A 20,034-nucleotide genomic window follows, 5' to 3' on the forward strand; every position below is an offset into this window, starting at 1 on the left:
AGTAGCGAATTCATGACACCCATGCGGATGGACAATACAGTTACGACTGATGAATCCTACAAAAATCCACTCTATAAGCACTTACATGAGTGCATGGATCGTGCTATTCCAAACAAAACCAAGATGCTATCCTCCAAAAAAAGGAAGCCAATCTGGTGGTCCCCTGCCATAAACAAACTCTACAACAGAAGGAAGAGGATCTCCCTGGTCAGCCTAAGTAAGAAGCTGAGATCCCTTATAAAATCTTCCAAAGCTAGCCATGAAAACAAAATTGTCACTGATTCTAAGGGCAACCACAAAGCATTCTATAGCTATGTCAAGAATCTCAATGGCAACACCCATATCTGCTCTGAGTTACAGCACAATGGCATCAAAATTACAGAACCAACTGATATTGCCAACATCCTCGCAGGTAGGTTCAGTGCTAATTTTACTCACCCGCTAAAGGGCCCATATCTAAATAGGAAGAATGCAGAGTCCCTGCAATCACATGTATGCAGGTAAAAGCTGCATTCTCTAAAACCAAAAACACAGCATCCATGGGACCGGACAACATCCTAGGCTGCATTTTACACTAACTTCAGAATGAACTGGCTCCCCACCTAAGCACCATGTTCAATCATAGTCTCATGTCAGGCTTTGTGGCCACTGAAAGGCACACAGCAACAGTTATCCCACTCCACAAAGGAGGAGCCACTACTGATCCTGGGAACTATCACCCTATTACGTTGACGAGCCTGGTTTTCAAGGCCATGGAACATATCATCATGGAACTCATAAACAAAGACATTGGTAACCTCCAAACTCTGGACCCCACCCAATTTGGGTTTGTGAAAGGCAGATCATGCCTTCTGAACCTGATTGACTTCTTTGAGGCAGTCACCAAAGCTGTAGATGGGGGTAAGGTGGTTCACACAGCCTATCTTGACCTCGCCAAGGCTTTCGTCACCATCCCCCATTCTGGAATTATAGCTAAACTCACTAAACTAGGTATAAATCCCTACGTCACAAGATGGGTTGCCAACTGGCTCACTGACAGAACCCACACTGTAAAAGTTGCAGACTCCAAATCTGACTTCAAACCAGTGACAAGTGGAGTACCACAGAGTTCAGTCTTGGGACCTCTCCTGTTTGGTATCTACTTCTCTGAAGTACAGGCTAACACAGAAGGCTTCTGGCTAACAAAGTTCACAGATGACTGCAAACTAGGAGCCATAGTCATGTCCCCAAATGATGTGGACATCCTACAGAAGGGCCTCACTGAGACAGATGCCTCATGTCAGAGTCATGGCCTCAAGCTCAGTGCCAAAAAGTGCATTGTCATCCCCTTTGGTAAAAACTCTGTACCCATGAACTACCACATAAACGGCAGTCTACTTAACACCAAATGTGTGATAAGAGACCTTGGGACCCAGGTGGACAGTAGTCTCTAATTTGATAATCACATCACCACAGTAGTCAGGAAATCCTTCTATGTGGCACACCTCATCACAAAAGGGTTTTCATCCAGAAAAAAAGAGGTCATTGTTCCCCTCTACTCAGCACTCATTAAACCCGTTATAGAGTACAATGCCCCTTTTGAACTGTACCTCACAAGACATCTGCAACAGCTGGAAAGGCCACAGATGTACCTCACAAAGAGGATTACTGGCCTCAAACAGATGCCTTACACTGACCATCAAAAAAAACTCCAGCTTTACTCTGTAGCATATCGTCTACTGTGAGGAGATCTCTGCCTAACGTATAAAGCTATGTTAAACCCAGAGCTGTTAGACATGCTACGCCTAAAGAAATCCCAATCCCTCAGAGCTACACACTCTAAGGACCTAAACCTTGCCACCACAATAAACAGGACATGCTGGAGGGACAGATTCCTGTCCCAGAGACTTCCTATATTCTGGAACAAGCTACCCATCTATGTCAAGCAAAGTTCCTCATTAGCACTCTTCAAGAAAAATCTTGATGAGTGGATGGGAAATAGGAAATACACCCCAGGGATCACTTCTGTGACTCTGCTCAACAGGGGCACAGGAAATTAACTTTTTTGGGTGGCATAAGCCAGGGAACCTTACTGGCTAGGCTTACTTAGGCCCTTGGACTGCTAGCCTAGTACCTACCTATGAACCTATGAACCAAAGTAGGCCTGACTTTCCTTTGACAAAAACAAACTAGGATGGTTCCAGTGTCTGTAGCTTGCCAATGTCTTTGCTGATCATTTCCATGATAATTCGTTCCATGGCTTTACATATTAGGCTAGTTGGATTAATGGGTCTTTAGTTCCTGGGGTCGCTTGATGGTCCATCCTTGTGAAGGAGGGTAACTGTTGCTGTCTTCTAGCTATAACTTACTATCTATGACTTTTGACATAATTTCTATATTCCTTTATAACTCTTGAACAGTTTCTACTATCCATTGCTTAAATTACTCTATTTTAAACAAGTAGGTGAGAAAGTGCCAATGTCTCATTGTTACTTCATTACCCTGCATTTTTATCTTAGTTGTTATAGGTGCATTATCTGAAATAGTTATTGGATGTGTGTCAAATCATTCTATTAAGTGCACATGTTCCTGTGAAATATAATTTCTGTCTAGTTGGCCCCAGTTATTGTACCTTGGGGAATAATATGTATATTCTCTCTTGAGTTCTTACTACTGAGTTCATGTCTTCCATACCAAATATTTTCAGAAATTTCTTCAGAAATCTACCTTATTTTGTTATATTTTCCCTTCTAGGTCCCCCAGATGCATCTTCACTGTTGCAAATCAAATTCCATTCCAAACATATAAGTAATATTCCCTGATGAAAGCTGATTATTTCTCCAAAATTTTCTTAAAGTCCATAAAAGCAGTTTTAGATGAAATATAAATACATGCCGGCATGATCCTCTTCCCTTGCCAGTAGCCCCTTTTTACTCTGTCAATTACTATAAGTATTCCCCTTTTCCTTTGTCCCTGATATTCTGCTGAATAGCAGTCCTGAAATCCTTTCTTTAACAAATTCACATGCTCACGTCTTTCTATATCTGTCCCCTATACCTGTGAAAGTTCCGAAGTAATGTTTAATGTAGCCATTATGATAAGAAACTGTTATGCCCACCTATTACATATGAGAGCTTTTTAAAATATCTTTTTCCAGCTTTTGTGTTGCATCTATCCACTAATGTTTGGCAGGTTGATTCTTTATATGATTATTTCTTGTCATCTCCATTTGAACCTATGTCACATTTTACAAGACTTTTTGTTTTAATGTTTTATTTTTTCTTTTGTTATAAAATGTGCTTATGTTGGTGGTACAGCAAATAAGTTTTTTTTAATTTCCCATTATATTTGGATCTAGTGGGGACTTGGGAGTAAAACTCTCTTGTTTAAGTACCAGCTGAGGCTGCATGAAGATTGGTAACACTATACCAAATTTCAAGATCTCATCATACGGCATAAGTAACTCTGCCTGTTTAAAGTCCCTAATTCTGAGTTATTCTCTACAGGGACGTTTGAAACTTTAAAACACAAGGTGTATCTCTGGGGGCTATGTTAATAAGGACAAGATCTATACTGTTCTGTCCCCTAGTGGGTTGTTTTACAATTTGCTTTACAGCATTATTATTTATTAAGGCTAGGAATCTTTGGGCATAACCAGCTTCTATAAGTACACCAGTTGCTTGATGAATAAATGAAATCAACCATCATAAAGGTATTTTTATTATGATTAGCTGAACGAGTGCATTGAAGAATTTCACATGGCCATTTTTGGGACATGGAAGGGTTCCTGTAGCAGGCTATAAATGGATAATTTGTTTTGTTTAGGGTAAGTTGGAGTTCAGTTTGGAGGTCAGTCTGTAGGTCAAGAGAAATCTGCCTATATGTGATATGATCTTGGACAAATATGGGAATGTTCCTATAGTTTCCCTCAGGCCTGAATGCATGGTAAATGTAAAACCCCAGTTAAGGGAGATCAGATAGTTTCAGTTGCAACACAGAAATGTATGTGGTGAAGTTGCAGGAGACCCGCAAGATCAAGCAAATGTTGCTAAGAGAACTGGCTTTGAGAACTGTAACCTTGATGTAGTCAATATTCAAATTTCCTGTAATTTTATCTGCTATGCTGGAATGTCCATTTGCTGGAACCTACCTAACAAGGCACTATGAGTGCAGCAAGGGTTTTGGAAAGTAAGAAGAAGCCATGCTGAGAGATATGCAGGCCATTCCTTGTGAACTAAGTGTGCCTGTCTACTATCTCATCACAGGCCAACATATAATAAAACCCCGCTCCCATAATAATATTAATTACATGTCCAATTGTTGAAGCCAATTACTTTACTTCTGTATTTATGCAGTTTTGGGTGAAGGTATGATTCCATGCTGAACCTGAGTCTTTGTTGCATTTCACACATGCATAACAAGATCCAACATGTCTCTCTGCATGTCATACAGGGTTGATCACTGCAAGTCATTCACACCTACATGGGCTAACTGTAGGTCATATTCATATTCGCTTGGTGTAAGGGACTGAAGACCTCTCATAAAGTAATGGGTCCTCGAGCCAGAGAGACAATTAACTTTCATACTGTCCTTGTCCAGCCTTATAAGCATGTTAAAAATGCATTCACCAGTTAATAAAACATTTCTATTTGTACTCCTGCAGTAAGTAACAGTGGATAATTTGCAGTGTACAGCCTAAGGAGCTTTTCTCCCCGGGCCTCCACTGAAAATGGACATGTTCCCAGTTGGACTTTCCCGGTAAACAAATGTCAAATAAATAAATAAAATTTCTGTATGCCAGGGAATTATTGTTATTTTAGTAGCTTTCAGCTGAGACTTAATGTTTCTAGTTCTAGGAGGTCAGGGAAGTAACCTTTTAACAGCTTCAGTATACATTGGTTTGGTATATTCCTCCCCCATGAGTTAGCCCTAACTCTAACTCTGACAATTCCCCTAACCTCTGCCATACACATTAACTTACCTAAAGCCCCGTCACTAAAAGTACCACTGTTCAGACAAACTATGTCTGTATGTGCTATTAGTTTTTCATATTTTTTAAGTTACTGATCAGAAGTCCTTTGTTTTCCTTTTTCAGTCGATTTAATTTTGTTTTGTTTTGTTTTTGTTATCTTTTTTGCTTTGATAGTTGTAGGTTTTAACATTTTAACATTCATAAACTGATATGTGATTTGATGTTTCTGAACTTCAGTGACTGAGAGCACATATACACACACACACACACACACACACACACACACACACACACACACACACACACACACACACACAAAAAAAACACACACACACAGATAGATGACAGACAGAGAAATACAGATAGATAGATAGATAGATAGATAGATAGATAGATAGATAGATAGGCAGATAAGCAGCTATACATATATACAGATAGATAAATTGATATACAGATAGATACACATATACTGAATAATTCCAGCTATATTTTAATTCTTCTGATGTTTTATGCAGAGTAGTTCCTAGTCTCATAGGATAGACAAGTTTGCCTCCAAACTGGCTACACAGGAAGAGATACTGTTTACCTTCCATACCTCAAAAGCCAGCAATCTCATATATTTAAAATAGCATTAGACAACTGAGCACCATTTTCAGCTCAAGTCATTGTTTTTTTTTTCTTTTTGAATGCCTTGGTTCAGATTTTCTGTCCCATTTTTCATGCTGCATTTATGGATAATCCAGTTTATCCCATTGATGACATCATACCAGGAGGTGGGGTTCACCCAGATCAGTATTTTGCAACACCAAAGTATTTAACTGAATTTAGACCTGCTACACTCAGACACTTCAAGTGATGCTTTGCACTTCAAGTAGTTGCACATGGTCATAGAGACAGACAACCCCCCCCTCACTCTTAAAACCTGCAGTAGAGCTCCACCTTTTTGTGGAACTAGGTACTGAAGGTTTCCAACAGATACTGCCACAGCATCTAGTTCCACATACATATATAGATCTGCAATTGTGGGACTCCACACATATCTGCTGACTTCACAAGACCCAGACATAGTAAAAGGTTTGAACCATGAGAATAAATCTAAGATGACTTCTCTGCTTAATCTAACAAAAGCATATCGGCGTCAAGCAGGAGTGATGCCCACGCACCAATCCTGACTAGTAACCCTCCTTTTACATCTCCTTCCTCTCCCCTCCCCTAGCCACCCTGCCTCATACCATCTGATCATTGCATTCCTTCCTCTGCAGGCTCTGGCTCACCCTTTACCCTCCCCTTCCCTCCTCACTCAATCTCTCAAACCTGTTATAACATACTTAACTACCTCATTTCATTGCAACTACAAATATATATCCAAATGACTTACATCTAGCTTCCTCTCACTACCACGTATACTACTCACTCACTTTCCTCTCTTACTCCTCTATCTTCCTCTTCAATCCTATTAGCCCATCTAGCTTGTTCCACCTGCGTGTGGAGTTTCTGCCTTATATCTGCTTTAGTTTAGTGCAATATTTGTATATAAGATTTAGGTATATGAGTTTAGAACAGTATCCGTTTAAGCTTAGTGCTATCTGTATATACATCCTACCTTTATTCCTAGCCTCTAGCTAGATATTGGTATATCTGTTCATTACTATGTTTCATATTGTATGTATAGCTAATGTTTGCTGCAGTATGTATTATTTGCTATTGTATGTATATTCAATTGTTCTTAATGTACTCTGCTGCTCATTTATTGTTCTGTGGAGCTTTTCTCCCCAGGCCTTCACTGAAAAAGGACCTGTGTCCAGTTGGAATTTTAAAGTAAACAAATGTAAATAAAAATAAATAAATAAACCAGAAGAAGATAAAAGTCAGGCAGTAACTGAATGTGCCAAAAAAACAAAAGAAAGAATAAAGGTGAAGGACCAGATGAGAAGGCAAGAAATGTGGAAAATGCATAAATATAGTTGCAAGTTTAGAAAACTTCAGGAAGAACCTCATGTTAAATAGAACAAACACAGGCATGGTTAAGGAGAGGCAAATTCAAACCAAGAGATAAATGTTAATATGGGCTACATGGTTTACAAAGTCCATTGAACATGTGGGAGAAACAGACAAATGTAGGTTTTGTAAAACCGAACTGAAAACAGTCGCACACCTCATTGCTGGTTGTAACATGCTAATGGCAGAAGGAGTGTATACTCAAAGGCATAATAATGTGGCAAGACTGTTGCACTGGGGATTGTGCAAAAATGATGGTACTGAAGTGGCTGAAAACCACTGGAAACATGAGCCACAAAGCATCATAGAAAATGATGAAGTTTACCTCACATGGGATTACCCATTACCAACAGTTCAAAAGATTGATGCTAGAAAACCAGATATAGTGGTCCATAAAAAGAAGACAAAAGTAGCATTGTTCATTGAAATTGCCACACCCAGTGACTACAGTGTCTTGCATACAAAGAGACACAAAGTCAATAAATATCCGGATCTGCAGGCAGAAATGAGAGCAATGTGAAAGAAAGATACCTAGACAGTTCCAATGGTAGTAGGAGCAATGGGTCTAATAAAAAAGAATCTACAATCATATTTAGATATATTACCAATATATGTAACCCCATATGAATTGCAGAAGGGGTCACTACTGGGCACATTGTGGGTGCTGCAAAGAGCACTTTTGGCTGACATCAAAGATTGAAACAATACTAATTTCATGAACCTTAATCGTACTTTGACTTAGGAATGGGGTCCATTTCTCATCATGGTATTAGAAACCCAAAAGATTTGGAGAAATTAAAAAAGTGGAGCTTTTGTTTTATCAAGAAAACCATTTTCTTCAGTGAGCCTACTGATCTGACCTCATACATTGGCAAGCTTCACCAATGTGTAACAGCAAATTATGTTAGCGAGGCGAGCCTGATTCTTCTTTTAGAATCAAGCATAAGGGTCTACCAGTCCTCAAAAGCACACACTAAATGGATAATGGTGAAGCCATAAGTTTTGAACTCAAGTCCTTTTGGATTCCAGCCCTTAGACCTGTGCTGGTGGTTGATGGGAGACAATTGAAGAATATTTTTGTGCCTATCTCTGTCTATTGTGTAAAAAGATAATGCATATTCTACCTTGCTAATACATCAGATACTTCACATATTTATATTATGTCCATATCATCAATAGTTTTTTATACATTTACCTGCATTGACAGTTATCCAGAACTAACTATCTAATGAGGAAAAGGACTACAGCTACAACTTTCATGTTACCATTAGAAATACATATAAGCATAAAACACTTATCTCATCAAAGCAGTATTACTTCTACAGCATATAAACACTGCTAAAATAAGCTCTACATGCATATACACACACACACACACACACACACACACACACACACACACACACACACACACACACACACACACACATATATATATATATATATATATATATATATATATATATATATATATATATATATATATATATATAGATTACCTTTCAAATATTGGAAGACCAGAATCCCGAACATTATTTTCTCGAGTCAAAAATAACAAAGTTAAAATTCCAAATCACAAACTTTTTCCCAGAGCAAGTAAACACTTGCCCAAAACTACACAGTTCACACCAAATATCTGAAAACCACCTAGGTGGGGGACTGCACCCCCACACACCCCCAACTATATATCCCAACTCCAGGATCACACCACAGTGAGGGTAAGGGCATATTTCCCCATAATGGGAAAGTGTTTACTTGCCCTGGGAAGTGATTGGGATTTTAACTTTCATTATTTTCTTCCCACAAAAATAACATTCGAGATTCTGGCCTTTCGATATTTGAAAGGGAATGCATTGATATATATATATATATATATATATATATATTTGTGTGTGTGTGTGTGTGTGTGTGTGTGTGTGTGTGTGTGTGTGTGTGTGTGTGTGTGTGTGTGTGTGTGTGTGTGTGTGTGTGTATATCAGCATCTTAATATTTTATACATTATATACACAACAGCATAAAACATATTACAATACTTTTCAGATATATAAATTGCCACGCCAGAAGGTTTGATTTGGATTGTCATATGACATGACCAGTAACTAACTTGGAACCTCCCCCATATAGATAAGTCAGAAGTGTGGTAGAAGCCATTGCCTGATATACTGATTGTTTCTATGTTAGAATTAGCTGAAACTCTAAACATATGCAGTCTGTAGAATACACTTTAATTTAGAAAAGTAGCACAAATAATTTGGTTATGAGGTAGCATGTGTATCTTCAGATATATCTCTTCAAGAGTACAGTCAGATTTCCATATCTGCAAAAAAGACAATAATCATACCAGTGGTCCAATCTCAAGCTATTTACCACCTAAATTAATCAGATTTTAGGAATCATTAGATGAATACGTAATGTATAACTTTATTTCTGTTTATTGCCTATGTAAATTGGATGATTTATTCCAGTTTATCTGAGACCCAGGACCACAGCAGTGGTTTGCTGGAAAAGGGACCTCTGAATGAAGAACGTTTGCTGAGTCTTTAAAAAATGAAGGGGTTAGTGGACTCTCCATTCCTCAAAAACCTTTCCAAAGATTTGTCGACCCAAATAGCAACCTGGCAGTTTGGGACTTCCCCATGAACAAATACTTTTATTAGTAGTTTACAACACTATCATGTGTCCCTTTTTATACATAGTAATAAGCACTGTAAAGCTTGACCCATTATTAGAAACATAGATTTACAAAAATAGTTCACTGGAATTTAAATCTGTAAACCATATCAGCTCATCAGATTTTCCTTTCTCTTATAAACAACATACAATCATCAAAGAGAAATGTAAAGAAGCCCCATGCCTTATTTTTTAAGATAAGCTGATTTTTTTTCTAGTACAAAAGCATCTTCCCCATTTACTCCAAACTAGAGTCATCAAAGCCGTGCATTAAAAATTTTGTGTGTAAAATATTTCAGAAGTTAAGATGCCTTCTTTTGAAGGTGTAGTGGTCTTCCTGGGCAGCTATGAGTGACAATTCTAGCACTTTGTGTGATTGACATTTATTTGGGGGTTTCCAAGTGATATCATTAATAAATGCTACTAAAGAGATACACAGTTGGACTTCCAAGATGGCTGCACACTGATCAACAGCTACATTTTAGCTCTCACGGTATGAAAAAAAGAAACTGAGAGACAAAGGCCAGTAATGCTACAAGTTTTAGTAAATTCAATTACTGGCTAGTAGGTACATTGCCTGAATGCTAGGAAAGAAAACATTTAGAGATACTGAAAGAAAATCAACTAGAAAAGGTGAAGAGAAAATACTGATTGGGAATAATTCTGTATCTTTTTAGCAAAAAGCAATTTAAGCTTTGGCTTTGGCGCAAGGTATGGCTTCCAGTAATCTAGAGGGAAAAAATAAATCAAATGTGCACAGAAATGATTAATATAAATGAAGCACTGAAGGACTATATCAACTATAATCAACTATATCAACTGTAATAAAAAAAGATAGACAAAAATGGAAGAAACTTTAACAACTATTCAGATGAACTGTTAAACCTGCAAAAATCAAAGGTTGCAATGAATAAAAGCCTGGTTGAGTGTGAGACTGCTCAAGAAGAGCAGTTTCAACACATGGTAGAGTTAGAGGACAGAGCATGCAAAAAAAAACTGAGATTTTCTGCTGTACCAAAGAAACTTGGAAGGAACAGACTGTATTAATTTTATGAAAGCACAAATAAGCAACTGGACTGATATTCCACAGAAAGATTTCTTAGTTGAAAGGGCACATTGAGTGTATGCTGCAAACCTGGCCATGAGAAAACCAGCCAATAACTGTAATAGTAAAGAAGCAATCATATCAGCAGAAATAATTGATACTGACAAAACTGTGGCAGAAGGGCATATTATTAAAAAATGGAGATAGTGGAGTGTTTACGGAAAATGATTATTCACTGCACACCAGGTGGAAGAGAAGGAGATTAATCCAGCAATCATGGAATGTCAAGAGGCAGGTATGAGATTCAAGCTGCTGTATCCAGCTGTCTGCAGAATATTTTTTTTTTCCTGGATGAGCAAAGTAAGTTTTGATGTAGAGCATGCTAAGGAGGAAATACAAAAGTTTGTCCAAAATACGTGAGCAGTCAAACAGAAGGAGACTCTACTTCTTATTATTCTGATAATAAAGCTCATAGATAGACTTGCCAATGAAATATTTCCCAATGCTCCAAAGGAAAATGATTGAGAGACAGAAAAAAGCACAGGAGCTGATTAGCAGAATCAGGAGTACCATGGACTTGAACCAGAGTCTGGGGCTGGGAGATGATCAGGAAGACCAGCAACACTGACAGTGGTGAATAATTGTGAGATTATAAAGCATCAATCATGTTTTTGGAATATGGCTTTACAAGAAAAAGTGGCAAGATTGTACTTTTGTTGCCTTTGGTGAACTTGTGGGGAACTGAAATTCATATACCCACCTCTCATCATGTCATTAATGTTTGGTAGAACACTGAAAGGAAAGGGAAAAAGTAATTTTAAATAAAACTATTTTTGTTTTTAACAGTATTTGTATAAAACACTTCATAATATAAATTGCATGTTATATAGTAAAGTATTTTCAGATATTGTATGTAATAAAGAAAAGATACTAAAGTAAACGTGCCTTTTTTCTTCTTTTTTAGTTTTATGAAATGTAGGAACTACAATGTAAAAAGATAAGAGGGGCTGGACAAAAATATGTTTAAGTTAATATGCTATAATCTTGGGTTGTCAAAGTGGGGGATGGGGTGTAAAAGTGCAGAGATTATAATATATGTAGAGTTGATATGTTTTCTCTTATTTTTGCATAGGTGAATGTCTGGATTAAGGACCATTGCTTAATCTAATAACAAGTTTTTTTGTTTAAGCTGGTAAATAAGAGATAGTAAATGTAATGAAAAGTTTTCTTTTTAGCAATTAAATTCAGTGTGTTTCCATAGAGCTAAGCTAACTATAGAAGCAAGCAATTTAAGGCTAAATGTTAATATTTTTTGAAAGCATATAAGGTGTTTTCATATCTGGTAGGGGAATAAAGATAATATAAGAATGTGTAATCCAAATAAGAGCGAAAGGCACCAAACCAAACTAGTAAATAGAAAATAGGTACCAACCCATGATGAAACAATGAAGCCACGGATCCAAGGTTAGAGGGATACCTTGATTGACTCAAGACACCAAACCAGAGCCCACATTTAAAGAAGTGTTGGAAACAAAAACGCAAACTGTGGATACGTTTATGTGCTTGTTGTTTTATTCGTGCAAGTGGGCAGTGCCTATTGTGTTCATTAAAGTGCCTCACCCGCATTTTGATCTGTGGCTTCATTGTTTCATCATGGGTTGGTACCTATTTTCTGTATAATATAAGAACAGATAACAATTAGTGTAAGTGGGAGCACAAGCTGTAACATGTGTTTTAGCATGGATAACCTTAATTTTAGTTCAGGTAATGCTAGTGTGTGCATTTATGGATTTTGGGGCAATAATTCCTGTCGGGGTGGGGGGGTTAAACTTCATTAGTTGAAGATGTACATAGTTTTGTGTGTTTGTTTTAAGTTAATACATTATGGGGGTGTTCTGGGGTATTTTTAAACAAAAAGTCTTGTAAAATGTGACAGAGGATCAAAATGAAGATGACACAAAACAACTGAATAAAAGATTAACCTGCCAAATATTACTCTTGTGCATGTAACACAAAAGCTGGAAATAGACATTTAAAAAAGCTGTCATATATAAAAGGTGAGAATAATAGCTTCTTATTATGTTGGTTACTGTATCCATATTATTTCGGAACATCAATGGCCATACAGATATAGACAATAAGGAAAGAGTATTCAATTATATTAGGAAGTGCAGGATGCAAATATCAATGCTACAGGAGACACATTTGGAAAGAAGTGAACATGTGAATTTAATAAATAAAGGATTTCAGAAGGAATAGTCAGCAGAATATCAGGGACAAAGGAAAAGGAGAGTACTTTAATTACTAGAGGATCTTCAATAGTGATAGAAGAGGGAGAACAAGATAATAATGGTAGATTTTTGGTAGTAAGGGGCTACTGACAGGGCATTAGGATTATGTTAGCATGCATTTATATTCCGCATAAAATTTCTGTTATGGAGCTTTTGAACAAAAGAGAGTAGATTTCTGAAGAAATTTATGAAAATATTTGGTATGGAAGACATGAATTCAGTAGTAAGAAATCAGAGAGAATTTGCAGATTATTTCCCAAGGTACAATAACTGGGCTAGACTAGACAGAAATTATATTTTACAGGAACATGTACAGTCAATTGAATGCTTTGAAAATGTACAGTAACGTTTCAGATCATGTGCCAATAACAACTAAGGTAAAAATTTAGGATAATGAAGTAAAAATGAGACACTGGCACTTCCCCGCCTAACTGATAAAAAGAGGGGAATTTCAGGAATTGGTAGTAGAAATTATTTTAATGTTATTAGGGAAGATAGAAAATCAGAAGTTATAGCTAGTGAGTGGGATACAATGAAAATTAAGTTTAAATATAGGGCAGAAATAAAAGAAAAAGAGATATGGTTAAGAAGTAACAAATTATTTAGAGGGGCTGAAAATGTTAAAGTATTGCAGAATAAGAGGAATCTCACAAAACAAATGGTATCTGGATAATATGCATGAGTTTAGAAAGGTTGTTGTTAAGTAACTATCTTTTTGATAACTCCAGAGCTCAGAAACTTTTTGCAGAACAACTTAGGCAACAGAAATTAGAAAGGGTTATTGCCAAATATAGGGAGCATATAAGAAGACGAATAGCTAGAGATCCTCTAAAGGTATTAAAAATATTCTGGAAATGTTATAAAAATGTGTATAATGCAAAGAAATATGGAAATCAAGAAAGAACACAAATGGAAATATTTATGCAAGACTTAAGCAAACCAAGATTAGAGACAGATGAGGCCCAATAATTAACAGTTAGGATAGGAGGAGATGAGATAAAAACAATGGCATACAGTAGAGAGTCAATTATTCAAACTAACTGGGACCTAGGGTAGTTAGGATAATCAAACTGTTCTGATAATCAAGCATATCACTGCACTGGATAAAAGACTTCTAAAATCTTGTTTTTTCTGCATGCAGGAATACACTTTTCAACCATTCAGTGAGTCCAGTGGATAGTAAAGAATATTTTTCACACATGAGCTGGCTAGAAGCTCAAAAGACATGCTCAGGCAAATACATATAATGTTTACATATTCAGACTTTATGATTTTTCCTTCCCGAAAACATTGAAATCTGGTTCTGATCATTGACATTTAGGTTACATTCATATGATGTATAGTTTTGCAAACTGCTTTGATCAGAGATTGCATTTAGTACTGCAATTTTTTTGTAGCTGTGTGTATATCTATGTTTTTACAGATGTGCTAGTTTTTACAAATGTGTTTTTTATAACAGATTTTTCTGGTAAGGTCTTTTTAACTAGGAATGCCTGCTGTTGACATCACAGATCTGTGTATTTTATTGGTTGACACAGTCATGTGTTTTATTTTGTGTTGTATTTAAATGGGTTAGTAAGTTGTTGTTAAGTATTCTGAAGAAGTCAGTGGATATAACCCAACAAAAGAGCTAAATAAACATGTGTAATACCAACGTGGTGGTATTTTTGTGGAACTTCATTCCTGGACTGGTTCACACTGGTGGTGTAGTTATTTTCATTTTGGTTCTTAGATAGCATTCCTGTTGAAGTATGGAAGCTCTGAGAGGGGAAAGTGATAAAGATCTCGAAGGTTTTAATAGTATTTTAAAAGGAGGGGAAGCACCAACATCCCGGAAGACAGCTGTGGTAGCTGTAATACTTAAAGATGGTAAATTCCCATCGGACCCAGTTTCGTATATGTTCATCACAATTTAAAACCATGACTATAAAGTATTTATGTCTATTATAGCTGCAAAATTGGCAAATGTGTTTCCAAAATTGATAGATATATGTGTTTATTTTGTTTTGTTTTTTTTTCTTTGTGAAGAGGAGGCAAACATTTGACAACATTAATAGAACAATGCTGATCCAGAGGAAAACAGATTATAAGAAACTACTGCTGCTGTTGATGGGTCTTGATGCACAGCAATTATTCAACAGAGTAAGCTGGGATTTTATGAGTAGGGTAATTTGCATTCCTTGATAGAATAGTATGGTTAATTAGGGGGATATATGAGGGATCCGTGACAAAAATTAAAGTGGAGTGTTCCTCTCTGACAAATTGTATCTGACCAGAAGAACCAGACAGGGTGTCCTCTTTCCATTTTATTTGCTTTATATTTAGAGCAATTGACAAGGAAAATAAGGGATTCTAGGATATAGATCATATGGTAATCAAGAAAAGTTGGCTTTATTTGCAGACAATATTATTTTGCACCTGATAAAACCAGAAAATGATATATCAGTGTTATGGAACTTCTTGAGACAGTTAAAAGTCTTTTTGGGATATAAAATTAATAAAGATAACACAAAGGCTATAGTTGTAAACTATGTACCTACAAATTAATTGGCCCGGCAATACTTATATTTATGATGACACAATAAAATGAAATAATTGAGAGTATAGATTAAAGTGGATTATGTTATGGCAGCTAAGGATATGCGGGAAGTGACTAACAAAAGATAATATTAAAACTGAGAAACTGGATGCTTTTGTTTATGGGTATGGTATGGGTATGGATAGTAAGGTTAGATAAGATACAAGCAATGAAAATGTTTTTAGTCCCTTTAGTTTTATATACAGGTCAGCATATTTTTATCAACAAGAGAAGAAGTTGGCAATAATTAATAAAGTGTTGAAAAAATGTATCTGGGAAGGAGAGAGGGCAAGTGTTAAGTGGGATGAGTTTATACTTCCAATAGAGCAAAGTGGTTTAGGATTATCTGATTTCAAAGAATATTTTAGTGCTACACAATTAAGGCTCATGTACATAACACATGTAAAAAGACATAATTCAAAGTGGAATGGGATGATGATAATGATGAAATGGGAGAAATTTAAGAAATAAGGAAAGAGTAGAATTGTGGATGCTAATCCTTTTGGAGAATAGCAACGGAAATGCAGGATATTATATTCATAAAGTAGTAGAAGGTATTCTAAGAGCTAAGTTAATATGAGAAAGGATAAATGATTTGATGAGTGGGAAGATTGCAATTAGGGGTACAGAGAATACGGAAGAGGGGACTGGAATTAATTGAAGAAAATTGGCAAAGGAACCAAGGTATTGGGAGGAAATAACTAGAGTGGGAAAGATGATAGAAAGGGAAGAGTCCAAGAAGACATTTGGACTGCAGGCTAAAGACTGCGTTCCCTATTAGGGATTGATATCAGATTACAAGCAAAGAGAAATGGATAGTTGAATCTTAATTGAAATGCCTGCTCTGCTAGAGTTTTTAGTTGAATCTAGAACAGAAGCTGCTGTTGAAAAAAAGTATAAATAGTAGGTCATGTAAGATATTGCATGATAACCATAGAAATCAATCAGAGGAGTTTAGAAAAGATTGGAAAGAAGATTAGATAAGCAACTCACAATGAAGCAAGAGGACATGTGTGGCTACCAAGTAAGCAAGAAATAATTTTTGCTTGGAAGTCTTTGCATAAGTATTTTATACTCCAAGCAGTCTCCAAAGGATTTTTCCTCAAGCAGATGGCAAATGCTGGAGGTGTGATGAGGAGGAAAGAGGTAACTTCGAATATATGTTTTGGGAGTGTAATGAGTTAGCAAACTTCAAAAAATTCTCTACAAATTACTCTGTTAGAAATATTTGGTGAGTAAATGAGTGCAACTAAGGATTTTTTGAGCTAGGAAACAAGAGTTAAATTGCCTGGACACAGTATGTCCTTGCTAAGTTTAATTCTGGTGGCTTTCAAAAAATGATTACTAGAAAATGGAAATCAAAGTACTAACCATCTGCATTTGAAGCACTGAATATTGTAACAGCGACAAAACAACAGGAAGTAAGATCTTCAGAAATGTGTAGGAGTAAATTACATAGAAAAAATGGAAGATGTGGGAATGATACATGCAGAATAATTTTTTGGAGAAGGAGTGAGGTTTAAGGGAAGGCATGAAATGAGCACTTTATATAATGTTGGATTGATAATAGTTATACAAAAAACATATGTCATGTATGTTTGCAACTATTACTATGGTAACATGGTTTGGTTTCTTTTGCCTAAATGTATGTCTACCTGTATCCTAATTGTTAATTCAATTAAGGTATTAAAAAAGTGATATAACAGTAATTATACAATGACTGTTCATTAATATTCTAAAACAAGCATGCTGATTGGCCAGCTCAACCAGTGTGCCCATTGTAAATCCGAGAATATATCAAAAGAAAAAGGTCCGGTCGCCCAGACCTTTTTCCATTGGTATATTCTGTAAGTTTTTTTTTTTTTTAGACAAAAATAAAAAAAAAAAAAAAATCTGTAGTCCAGACTTTGGACATACGAGAGAGACAGCATGGTGAAAATAATAGAAAAGTCAGGTACATTATTTAAAACTAAAGACACGTACCTGATTTTCTTTGTATTTCTTCCATTCATTCTCTCTACTGCCCCTAAACTGTTCAAAACTTTTTTATTTTAAGAAAAAAAAAAAAGAAAACAAAACTGGAGCAACTGAGACCTTCTTTTCTCTGTTGCTTCCTTTCCAAAGCACTAATTTACTGGGTATGCGTGGGAACGCAAGTACCATATGCATGTGGAGTACAGCAATAAAAAGCACCAGGATATTACCAGCCGTGGAAGGACAGTACGGCGTCATTATACAAAGACATTATTTAAGAAAATTAAGTATTTTTTCTTAAATAATGCCATTGTATAATAGCAATAACTGACTCTGTGGTGTGGTATATTAAGATTTACCCACGGTTGGCTTTATTTAATCACGGGCTTCGCCCTCATGATTAAACCACACTGATGTCATCAGTTATTGCTTAAATATGGCCATACAGAACTGAGTTGTTTTTTTGTTTTTTTATTCTTACATTCTGAAGCACCTTTGTCTTACAATTAGTTTAATTTCCAGTTTTCCTTCATATATTAAAGTTACAAATAATTTTTGATAAAAATTGAAGAATTAGAGTGTTGTTTTGTTTACTTTTCACTTTGCTGTTTCTCTTTCCAGAAAAGCAACTTCTTGCTTACATTGCAGTTTCATTATTACATCATCCCATCTATTGATTTTCAAGTTAAGATGTTCTGCCTGTACAAGCTAGTTGTTAACATGTCTGCTTAGGCAGTAACCAATTATTACTCATGCATTTAGCAAGGAAATGCAGTAGTGTTACTTTAACTATTGTATTGAGGCATTGAGGGTACAATCTTTCATGATGCCACTACATGGATTTTCAGCTCTAAAACAACTTTCATGGGTGCCATCCTTATCCAAAAATAAAATGCAAAAACAACACACTTTTTACATAAAAAATTGTATCATTTGGTATTGTATATAGCAAGGAGATTATGTCAAACTCCAAAAATCTGTTACTTAGACATGCTTCAGAAAGTTACATATGCACTTTATTGTCAAATAATATTTTGCCTCCTGACCAGCCTATGGTTCTACTGCTGCTAATCAAAAATAAGGCATCATGGGTCATGGGTACTAACTTCATATGAAGTGGCATTTTCTGGTAAATTGTTAAAAGTAGGAATAGTTCAACTTCTACTGAAAGATGCCTCTGTAGACAACAGCAGTTCCAAAAAAAAAATCAATAAAGCGGACAAAGTTCCATGTTGAAGGAACAAACACACGTTTTAATTTTGGAATAAAATATGCACATGATAGAATATAGTTACCTGTTTACTTTCCTAGAGTTCTTTTATAATGGTCAGCTTCTGATACATGTTTGGCAAAGCTGGAAGACAAAGCTAAGAGAAAAAAAACAAATGTGCTATTGGATTACCAGATCAAGATGGTGGCACAAATTGTTTGCAGTACATGATGAGTATGTTGATACTTTCAAAACAGAAGCTGCACATAAAGTTTCTGCGCTATATTTGGAGTGTTGGTTGATTGTCTTTGATTGATCTATTTTGATTCATTTTCACACATGGTATGTTAAAGAACATGTATTTTCTCACCTTTGGAGCCCCCACTAAAGTGTGTCATGATTAGTGCTTTAAATATTTTGCTTTTGAAGAGAATATGTGAGGGAATCATATTATGAAGAGGTGTGGGAATGCCATCTGAGCATGTACTTTGCATAGCCAGACTTCAAAAGCATTTTTCTGTATTGGAATGTTTTGGTTTACAAATGTTGCTATGTCAGTATGCTTTTCTACCTAAGAATACTGAAGACAGTGGGAAACTTTCATAAGATGATAAATACCTAGGTGAAGCGCATACCTCAGTCAGGACTGATGACAAAGGATGACTGACTGGCTCAAAGTAACATGGACACTATTGTCATACTAGAGTATCTGGATCCTGGATAGTGTATCGGATTTCCCAATATTATTCTAGCATGTCCAAAGGTCAGTTGTCAATCTCCTCTCCGGTCCAGCTGGTGAATCTGGGAATCTTGAGGCAATGTTATAACTGCCTCATGTACACAGACAACCCTCTCCTCCTCCCACATAACACAAATACTTGCGAGAGATGCAGCTATTTAGCCAAACTGGAGGCTGAGCTCCCTCAACTCAGGACTGGCAAGACCAGACAGGAGGAGAAGGCAACTACACACACCACAAAACCAGCCTCACATAATGCTACCACTCCACTGAATCAAACACATAAACACACAAAGACATACCGGAGGCTCTGAGTAAATTTACCTAAACAGCAGAAGCCTCCAAAGCAGACAACCAAACAACTGCTACCTCAAGACACCCCACAAGCAACACATAAACCACAAAAGCAGTGTGCAAAGCAGTCACAGCCCTTAAGGCCAAATACAACACCAAACATACTTGTCATAGGTGACTCCATAGTCAGACACACTGGCGTCCCACTCACCAGGCTGAACAAGGAGAGGGTCACAGTAAGCTGCCTATCAGGCGCTAGAATCCGCCACATAACACAAGCACTT

The 20,034-nt window shown here is 36.5% G+C and overlaps 1 protein-coding gene across 1 annotated transcript in view; it reads left to right on the forward strand.

Annotated features, from left to right (window-relative positions):
• MID1 (midline 1) overlaps positions 1-20,034 on the forward strand; it is a 1,755,005-nt gene that overhangs the window by 346,748 nt on the left and 1,388,223 nt on the right. The window lies entirely within an intron of this gene.

The sequence above is a fragment of the Protopterus annectens genome, chromosome 5.part0, assembly GCF_019279795.1.
Source record: "Protopterus annectens isolate FY-2018-M chromosome 5.part0, PAN1.0, whole genome shotgun sequence".
NCBI lineage: Eukaryota > Metazoa > Chordata > Ceratodontiformes > Protopteridae > Protopterus > Protopterus annectens.